This window comes from Ascaphus truei, chromosome 2 (assembly GCF_040206685.1).
Source record: "Ascaphus truei isolate aAscTru1 chromosome 2, aAscTru1.hap1, whole genome shotgun sequence".
In the NCBI taxonomy this organism is placed as follows: domain Eukaryota; kingdom Metazoa; phylum Chordata; class Amphibia; order Anura; family Ascaphidae; genus Ascaphus; species Ascaphus truei.
Genome location: NC_134484.1, coordinates 484,882,592 through 484,893,877, shown reverse-complemented (window position 1 = coordinate 484,893,877; position 11,286 = coordinate 484,882,592).

Sequence of the window (11,286 nt, the reverse complement as noted above, 5' to 3'; positions counted from 1 at the left end):
CCACCAAGGATGATTAACACCAGGAGCTTCTGGAGACCTTATATATAAAAAGAAACGGACATAGTGCAGACTGGAAGGACAATTTATAAAAGCAGGTAAGTGGTAAGGGATACACTCACATGGTAGTAGATTTAAAAAAGCATTTAGATCCTGCGATCTGGATCTCGGCAAACGAAGCGTGTGCTCTCTGCCTCCCCTGTATATCGGCGTGCGTGTCACCGGTGCGTCTCACCGGATCCGGAAACCGGAACTGACGTCATCAGCCTGCAGGGGCTCCACTCGCTTAGGAATCTCTCTGGTCTGGTCTGGTCAGCGTCACTCTACGCGTTTCTCCGCATTCGGTTTCTTCAGGAGTGATTTGCTGACTGGTTCTGGTGGACTTATATACGCTGTGCTACAGACCCATTGGTTTATACTAATTAGATAATCGGGTGCTGGCTATAACATAGGTATATCAATTAAGAGATAATACGTATAATTAAATTCATAGTCACACATCAAGACATATGTGTGACTCCAAAAATGCAGAAATTTATTAATACATGCAACAATATTAAAAAATATATATATATAATAAAAATATATATATAATAAAAAACATTTAATAAACACAACAAGAAATATACTAATACATTTGACTGACTAATTGTTCATCAAGATTGCTGAGGTACAACAGGCATTCTAATAGGGAGATATAAAAGCAAAATTAGAATGGATTACATGACAGGATTACAAAAAAGGTTTAATGTCAAAATCAAGATTCAATCCTAATGGGGCAATGGTTTTCAATTCATACATCCAAAAGGATTCTCTTTTTATCAAAGATAAGTCTCTATTACCCCCTCTCCAGTGAGGCATCACCTGTTCTATAGCCTTAAAAGTAAAACTGGCGGGGTTAGAATTATGGGCTATTAAAAAATGATTGGAAACACTGTGAGTTGTGAGTTTCCTTTTTATATTACTGAGATGCTCTAATATGCGTGTTCTAAGCGGGCGAGTGGTCTTCCCAATATATTGTAGACCACATTCGCATTCTGCCAGGTAAATTACAAAGGTTGATCGACAGTTTAGGTGTTGTTTTATATTATACATTTTACCTGTTATATTTGATTTAAAACTTTGAACCACCTTAGAACTATGCTGACATGCAGTGCACATTTTACACTCATAAAAGCCTTTAGGGGGATCTAACCACGTTGGGCATCTCTTTGCAGTGTTTTTTAGAGCGCTTGGGGATAGATAGCTTTTGATGTTTCTTGCTCTTTTGTAAACCATCTTTACTCTATCGGGTAGATACTCCCCCAGAATAGGGTCGTTTTTTAAAACTGACCAATGTGCATTCAAAATAGTGTTAATTTTGCCAGCATCTTTATTATACTGCGTAATAAAGGGTACTTGTAGAGTATCGTTCTCTACAAGTACCCTTTATTACGCAGTATAATAAAGATGCTGGCAAAATTAACACTATTTTGAATGCACATTGGTCAGTTTTAAAAAACGACCCTATTCTGGGGGAGTATCTACCCGATAGAGTAAAGATGGTTTACAAAAGAGCAAGAAACATCAAAAGCTATCTATCCCCAAGCGCTCTAAAAAACACTGCAAAGAGATGCCCAACGTGGTTAGATCCCCCTAAAGGCTTTTATGAGTGTAAAATGTGCACTGCATGTCAGCATAGTTCTAAGGTGGTTCAAAGTTTTAAATCAAATATAACAGGTAAAATGTATAATATAAAACAACACCTAAACTGTCGATCAACCTTTGTAATTTACCTGGCAGAATGCGAATGTGGTCTACAATATATTGGGAAGACCACTCGCCCGCTTAGAACACGCATATTAGAGCATCTCAGTAATATAAAAAGGAAACTCACAACTCACAGTGTTTCCAATCATTTTTTAATAGCCCATAATTCTAACCCCGCCAGTTTTACTTTTAAGGCTATAGAACAGGTGATGCCTCACTGGAGAGGGGGTAATAGAGACTTATCTTTGATAAAAAGAGAATCCTTTTGGATGTATGAATTGAAAACCATTGCCCCATTAGGATTGAATCTTGATTTTGACATTAAACCTTTTTTGTAATCCTGTCATGTAATCCATTCTAATTTTGCTTTTATATCTCCCTATTAGAATGCCTCTTGTACCTCAGCAATCTTGATGAACAATTAGTCAGTCAAATGTATTAGTATATTTCTTGTTGTGTTTATTAAATGTTTTTTATTATATATATATTTTTATTATATATATATATTTTTTAATATTGTTGCATGTATTAATAAATTTCTGCATTTTTGGAGTCACACATATGTCTTGATGTGTGACTATGAATTTAATTATACGTATTATCTCTTAATTGATATACCTATGTTATAGCCAGCACCCGATTATCTAATTAGTATAAACCAATGGGTCTGTAGCACAGCGTATATAAGTCCACCAGAACCAGTCAGCAAATCACTCCTGAAGAAACCGAATGCGGAGAAACGCGTAGAGTGACGCTGACCAGACCAGACCAGAGAGATTCCTAAGCGAGTGGAGCCCCTGCAGGCTGATGACGTCAGTTCCGGTTTCCGGATCCGGTGAGACGCACCGGTGACACGCACGCCGATATACAGGGGAGGCAGAGAGCACACGCTTCGTTTGCCGAGATCCAGATCGCAGGATCTAAATGCTTTTTTAAATCTACTACCATGTGAGTGTATCCCTTACCACTTACCTGCTTTTATAAATTGTCCTTCCAGTCTGCACTATGTCCGTTTCTTTTTATATATAAGGTCTCCAGAAGCTCCTGGTGTTAATCATCCTTGGTGGGCTGAGATTTAAAGATACCTTTTTGTGAACAGCACTCACTATATGTTTGTGAGTATTTTGCACACAGACCTTTATCAATATATTAACTCACGAATTATCACGTGTACTGCACCATCAGACTTTTTTTCTGTTTTCCATGGCTTGCGCTTCCCGATGACTTACACCACTTCTATCTACATGGGATCGTGAGAAGGATCCTCCACTGGGTTATAGCGGCATCCATATTTGTTTGTATTGGTATCACTTTTATATTTTGTATTACACTGTTGATCACACTGTTTATCACATATAGTATGTTGGGGGTTTAGGCAGGTTGTATTTTATTTGGTTATTCTAGAGCGCCACTATTGATAATTTTGTTTGTATCAGAGTGTGGTAAACCATTTTATACAAAGTGGGACCTCTTGTTACACCAGCAGATTTACACAAGGGAGCAACTTTTTAGTTGTACAGAATTTGGAAAACATTTCAGCACTGAGAGACATCTCAACACAGACCAAACAATTCAAAAAAGGGGATTACATCATAATCAATTCCGTAATAGGAGGACACTCCTCAGATACCAGAGCATTTACACAGGGGAGAAACCTTTCTCATGTGCAGAGTGTATAAAATGTTTCTCAGTAAGAAAACCTTGTCACCCAAGTGTTACACAGGGTAGGTATCTATGTATCTATGTCTTTATTTATATAGTGACATTAGTATACATAGCACTTCACAGCACTAATACACGTGACAATCATATAAATAACAAATAAAACATAATAGGAAGAAGTGCTTCAGACATAAAAGTCCTGCTCCAAAGAGCTTAGAATCTAATTGGTTGGTAGGAAGAACGTACAGACAGTAGGAGGGCGTTCTGGTAAGTGTGTCTGCAAGTGGCCAAGGTTTATGTATGAGTTGTAAATTATCAGCCATGGAGCTACTCGTATGCTTCCTTAAGCAGGTGGGTCTTAAAGGTGGATAGAGAGGGTGCTAGTTGGATACTGCGGGGAAGGGCCTTCCAGAGGTGTGGGGCAGTCAGTGAGAAAGCTTTAAGGTGGGAGAGGACATTAGATACAAAAGTGGTAGAGAAAAGACATCCTTGGGCAGAACGCAAGAGTTGGGATGGTGTATAGCAAGAAATTAGGGCTGAGATGTAAGGAGGAGCAGAAGAGTGTAAAGCTTTAAAAGTGAGGAAAAGAATTGTGTGAGACACAGGATTTGATAGTGTCACAGGAGACCAAGCTTTTTACCACTTTACCATCTGAATCCTTGATTGAATAAAAATGTGTGATAAAATAAATTGTGATTAATTTACATACAGAACACCCAACTTGAATTACAAAAATATCACAAATCACTTATGGGAATGGGACAAAACGAAATAAAATAGTCCTTTAAAAAAAAAAATTCGATAAATTATTAAACCCACATTTGCTGAGGATGTATAATGCAGTGCTGGCGGGGGCTTAATTTCCGGCTTCTATATACCTGATCTACAAAGAGGGTAAGGATCTGACGATCTGTACAAGCTACAGACCAAACTCTTTGATAAACACAGACATTAAAATTAACTCTAAATTATTAGCTAACAGATTGGGTCATATCCTACCCAGATTGGTCCATCCAGATCAGGTGGGCTTTATAACTAACAGACAGACGGCTGACAACACCAGACTTTAATTGATTTGATCGAATTGGCCAACAATTAAAAGATACCTATAATGGTGTTTACAGTAGTTTAGACGCCGAAAAAGCCTTCGATAGGATAGACTGGTCTTACCCTTAAGCCACTCTGGGGGCATTCGGGTTCGGGGGTAGAATTTTAAAAGTGATTTCGGCGATGTATGCTAATCCTTCAGCAAGGTTGGTACATCAGGTCTTCCCATCAGAGCTTTTTCCAGTTTAAAGCGGTACAAGGCAGGGGTTTTCTGGTGACGTCATCAGGTTTGGTGGTGTAGGAGGGGAGCTCTGCGGACCCACCAGAATAAGCCAGATATATAACGCTCTTCTACCCAAAATTCACTGAATCTGTACTAACCCTAAACAAGGGGAGCGACGGGAGCATGTCCAAACAAACTAAAAAAACAGCAAACCAGGCGGTTTCAAAGTTTTTCTCCCCGTCGCAGAGGTGCCCCGGACCCGCGCCGATAATCCAAGATGGCGGCAGAGCACGAGGATCACAGGAATCTCGAGCAGCCCTGAATAAAGGAGCGAGAAAGCAGGCAATCCCTGAAATGGACACGGAGGAGCCGATCACGAGATCATACTTGGAAAGTCTGTTCTCTACCATGCATACCAAGTTACAAACATCCCTACAAGCGGAACTTAAAGCTGCAGTAGCGGACTTTAAACAGGAGGTTTCTGGCCTCACGGAAAGGACAACGAGCCTAGAAGGCAAACTAGAGGAGTCCTTCGCAAGGCAAACAGCAGCTGAAGAGGAAATTATCCGGTTGGGAGAGGAAATCTCCCTCCTCAAAGACGGACAAGAGGACCAGGAGAATCGGGACAGGCGACAAAATCTGCGCATCCGAAAGGTCCCCGAGGCGATCCTTCCTGGCCAGCTCCGTCCTTACTTTAGCCGAGTTATTCACCTCACTTTGCGGCCCTATGGAGGACAGAGATCTAGAGATGGACAGGGCCCACCGGGCGCTAGTCCCAAGATCAGAAGACCCCAACCGGAGCCGCGATGTAATCGTGAGATTACATAGCTACACTATAAAGGAAAAGATCATTGCGGCCTGCCAAGGAAAAGAATCATCGCCCTTCCAGAACGAAACCCTCCAAATCTTTAACGATTTATCAAGAATCACTGTCGGCCGAAGAAGGGAAATGAAGCCTCTGACCTCGTTCCTGCGGGAAAAAGAGGTGAAGTATCGTTTGGGCTTCCCATTTAAGCTCACGGCAAGCAACGGTGGCAAATTCCTAACTATACGCCGCCCCGAGGATATGGTCCCCACCGCTTACCTGGACATCGGATCAACCGCAAGAACTGCCGCAGCGAGATGAGGAGGAGCCCAGCAGCACCCGTACCGCGAGGAGAACCACAGCGCAAAGACAAACCAGAAACAGATAAAAAGCACCAAAGACTCGACATCTGCCTACGATCTTTTACCAGCATCCAAGCGACGGCTGCAGAACCCAACGGATCGAGAGCCAACCGCATTCTAGAACCCGCCTGATCCATCCAGACGCGCAACTACGGTACCGCGATCCCCGTCCGACTCTTGTCCAGCAGCCGCGAAGGAAACCTACAGATGGAGCCGCCCTCACTCCCGCTTTGGCCTGATGACAACGGAAGAGATCCATCAACCCGTCAGGCTCGGAGGGTTGTTGGGTTTTAGCGGGGAGGGGGGAGGAGGGCACTGTTTCCCGGCATCACGACTGAGGACTACTAACTGTAAGTAATCCTCTATAGTTACTCAAAGGCCTGGATACTGGACTTTAGCTTTCCAGCCTTGGTTCATGTTTAATGTTGCTTCCCCTCCAGCGAGTTTCCCCACCCCCCCCCCCCCAGTTGATCCTTGATAGTTAACGGAAAGACACTTACAGAGCCCTATGCGAGCCAGGGGATAACCGGAGATCAACTGAGTACAACAGCTGCGGCAGCAGAAATGATGCTCTCCCATTACCCCGCAGGCTAAACACACGGCTCAAGGACACCTGGGTTGGATGTCAAACAGGACGTACGATAAGCCGTCCCCACACCCTGGTTCAGAAGTTTTAAAATCTGCCCCCATGTTTACCACTGTTGGTGTTATGAATGTTTCTTTACTGTGAGTAGGGAAACATATGTCAGTAGCCTTGCCGTGGCTACTGTTTTCAGTCAAGTGTAACCTGCTTATACCAAGTAGATTGAAGTAGGCATCCACCCCCTCATAACCCCGACTACCTCACACTTTCCCCCCCCTTATCCCCTCCCTCCTCCCCTCCCTCCCTTCCCACCCTCTTTTCCACCCCCTCCCCCCTCCCCCCCATGTCCAAGGTTTATAAGTCTGACCAACAGACACAGGAGGTACTTCCTCAATGCCCAATATTATAGATGATAGCAGAAGTTTCAGTGTGCACTGCAAAACCCTTCCCCTTCTGGGGGTATAAAGCTGACCAATAGGTCCAGGTAGAACTGTTTCAATGCTCGACATGGATTCTAGTAATATTTTCGCGGTGTGTTGCCCTGCTTCCTATCAACTTGGGTCCCACTCCCCATCTCCCCCCCTTGCCCCCCCTCTCCCCTCGCTCCCTCCATGTCCAAGGTTTATAAGTCTGACCAACAGACACAGGAGGTACTTTCTCAATGTTCAATATTATAGATGCTAGCAGAAGTCTCAGTATGCACCGCAAAACCCTTCCCCTTCTGGGGGTATAAAACCGACCAATAGGTTCAGGTAGAACTGTTTCAAAGCTCGACATGGATTCTAATAATATTTTTGCGGTGTGTTGCTCTGCTTTCTCTCAACTTGGGTCTCCCTCCGCCCCCTTGCCCCCCACCCCCCTACTTATCCCGTATCTCCCCCCCACCCCCCACCTGTCCAAGGTTTATGAGAATGATCACCGAACACAGGGGGTACTTCCTCAATGTGCACTATTCCATTACCATCTTCACTGTGTGTTGCCCTGCTTTCCATCAACTTGAGCTCCCCATACCCCCCCCTCTACCCCCCTCTCATCACCACTCCCCCCCTCTACCCTCCCCGCCCACTCACCCCCCCTTCTTACCCCCTCTCCCCCCTTCTACACTAAAGAAGAGCTTACATCATGCAAATATCTGGTCCGTGCCTTCCCTGCACGTCCGTGCCTGAGCCATTGGATCCCCCCCATTGGGCCATAAGTCCAAATGCCGGCACCCAACCCTGGCCGTATTCATTGGAGGTCCTTAGCAGACCTCGTTCTACTATACATCTTGCTGCTGACCCTGTCCCAGCAGACTCTTTTCCCCCTCTTTCTGCCCCTCCCTTCTCCCTCCCCCCATCCCCTCGTCGGGCCGACCTTAAACCCATCTCCAGAACGCATATCTCAGACGAGGTAAAAAGGCTTTCTAAATTAATATACCAGGATCCCCCGGTGGGAAGGGCGAGATCCCAAAAGGAACAAAACTTCACCACCCAAATGGCTAGTCAGTCAGCGATTAAACTTGTATCACTGAACGTGAAGGGTTTGAACAATAACAGAAAGAGACGACTAGCACTCCAGGAGCTGAAAAGGTCCAAAGGAGATATTATCTTCCTCCAGGAGACGCACTTTGCATCTCAAGAGCTGCCCAAATTAATTAGCAATATATTCCCTACGGGTTTCTTCTCATCATTTAACAGCAAAAAGCGTGGAGTAGTTATCCTACTCCGACCAGGAACCCCATTCAATATTACTAAAACAACATGGGACCCAGAGGGTAGATTTCTAATGGTATATGGCTCACTTGAAAAGCAGCCCAAGATTCAAAGTGGCCCAGTTTTAAGTGGCATGGTCGAGTTTAACAGGGAGTTCAACAGGAGGGAAACAAGGGGACTACAGAACACCTACGGACCCTCAATCCTCAACTACTGCTGCCATGATGCTGCTACTATTTATATTTGCTCTGACCTCGCTTCTTTTCAAAATACACATTTCTTTCTACCAGCCCCATGTCTCCAACTCTATTCATATATCTCCATCTTCTTTACCCCTCAATAAAAAGCACCCACGCAAATCCTCTATTCACACCCTCTATCTACTCCGTCCTGCTGCTGGGGATCTCTCCTAAGCCTGAAGCCAGACATACACACCTGATCTCACCTACACCTCCCTGCCATCTCTTCCCCTTTAAATAATGTTAACCTTTTCATTTAACACCCATCTACAGCACTTATTCCCTCACCTGCTGTCTCTGTAAGTTTCCCCTCAAACCTCTTAGATTGTAAGCTCTTCGGGGCGGGGATTTCCTTTCCTATTGTCTGATTTTTGCTGCACTTATTGTATTTTTAAAATTCCCTGTACTGTATTCTTTGTGAAGCGCTGAGTACACTTTTGGCGCTATATAAATAAAGATATACAATACAATACAATACTTGCTGGCTCGGCGATCGCTCTGGTCAACATTTATGCGCCAAATGAAAATCAAACAGAATTTCTAAAAGCAGTACTAGAAAAGGTTGACCCTACCTACCTATCCTCTTTGATTATAGGCGGGGACTTTAATATGGTTATAAACCCCACTGAGGATAGAACCTGAATCCCAAATCGCTCACAAAGGGCCCCTTCTCAGAAAATAGAGAAACAATTTAAAGCGATCACTTAGGAATACTCCCTGATGGATATTTGAAGAATCCAGCAGCAGGGCCAAAAAGACTACACTTTTTACTCTGCGCCACACCAGTCATACTCTCGTATAGACTATTTTTTTGCTACCAAAACTATTCTGGAAGCCTCAACAAATTCGGACTTCGCCCCAATTACTTGGTCAGATCATGCCCTTGCCTATCACAATAACTCTCTGAACCCCATTTCAAAAATCAACATCCTACACTTGGAAGCTGAATGACTCCCTACTGAACCACCCGGAAGTAGAAAGGGAAATTAAAGCGGCTCTTAGGGAGTATTTCGCTCTCAACATGGGCACAGTTGAATCACCGGCGGTCCTGTGGGAAGCCCATAAGGCAGCAATCAGAGGAATCTTTATCTCAATTGCATCCCACAGAAAGAAGGTCAAGGTGAAATTAATAACAGATCTGACAAATAAAATTATAAAGCTGGGTAGCAGCACAAAATCAACCCCTCGAAAAAGATTTACAAAACCTTGATCGCAGCCAGAAATGAGCTAAAACAGTCCCAAATGGAAGAAGTAGAAAAGGCCCTCACATGGACTAGCCAGAAATATTATGATAAGGGCAACAAAGCCGACAGACTTTTGGCTAGCAAATTAAGAGGTATACAGAAACGCTCACAGATCACGGCGATCAAGAACAGATCGGGCGAAATAATCTATAATGAGAAGAAAATAGCGGAGGAATTTACCACATTTTATACTAAATTTTATAACCTCAAGGTTCAGGGCGGAAGTACGGGGATACCAGCCTCTGAACCCATTAATAATTACCTATCCGATTGCCTCCTACCAACGTTGTCAGAGGAGGAAAATCTAATACTTAATGCAAAGATAACTCAAACAGAACTGGTGGACACAATAAAAACATTAAAAATCTCTAAATCCCCGATGGCTTCTCCAATGTCTATTACAAACGGTTTTCCCCGATCTTATCTAAACATCTACTATGCCTATTTAACTCATTTATGGAGGGCAACCCAATCCCCCCATCAATGACCCAGGCCAACCTCGCCATAATCAACAAAGAGGGTAGGGATCCGCTGCTCTGTGGGAGTTATCGGCCAATCTCCCTACTAAATAAAAATCTCAAGCTATACAGTAAAATCCTAGCAAATAGATTGAACCCTATTAATCCACAACGACCAAGTGGGGTGTGTCGCAGGCAGGCAAGCCTCAGATAACACCCCCAAAATTATAAATATTGTTGATCACGCCCACCTCACGACTACCAAAGCGGTTCTGTTAAGTTTGGACGCAGAGAAGGCGTTCGATAGAATCGATTGGCTATTTCTTGACAAAACAATGCAGAAATTCGGCTTCAAAGATACGTACCTAGAGGGAGTGCAAGCACTATACTGCAGTCCTTCTGCGGTGGTGAAACTTCCGGGTGGAACCGCAAAGAAGTTTGAAATAAAAAACGGAACGAGACAGGGATGCCCCTTGTCTCCCCTCCTTTTCGCCCTAACAATTGAACCCCTAGGATCTAAAATCCGAGACAACATAAATATACAGAGGGTACCAATTGGTGGAATAAATTATAAAGTCTCATTATTTGCAGATGATATCATTCTAACATTAACGCAACCCCAGATCTCCCTTCCCAACCTCCACAAGGAGTTAACGGAATTTGGTAAAATATCAGGATACAAAATTAATAGTGACAAATTAGGAGCCCTCAACCTAAACTTGTCAGAACCAGAGATGCGTACATTGAAACTAAACTTCAACTATAAATGGAGCCCTTCATACATCAAATACTTGGGAGTACATGTATCAAGGAACTATTGCTCCCTCTACCAAAATAACTATCCAAACCTCTTTAGGAAAATTAAAAAAGATCTGGATAAATGGGAAGGATACCAGATCTCATGGATCGGGAGGATGATCTCAGTTAAAATGAATATACTCCCCAGATTATTATACGTTTTCCAGACGCTCCCGATCCATATCCCTGGTTCTGAACTAAAAAATATTCAAAACAAAATCTTTCAATTTATTTGGCACGGGAAGAGACCCAGAGTAGCTAGATCAGTTCTTATGGCGCCTAGGACAAGAGGAGGCTTGGGAGTCCCGGACATCGCTAAATATTACCAAGCAGCCCAATTTAGACAAGCGGTCATGTGGAACTCGGACCCAGACCAGCTATGTTGGCTAGCAATTGAATCTGAATACTCCAGAACGCCTTCTCTACCA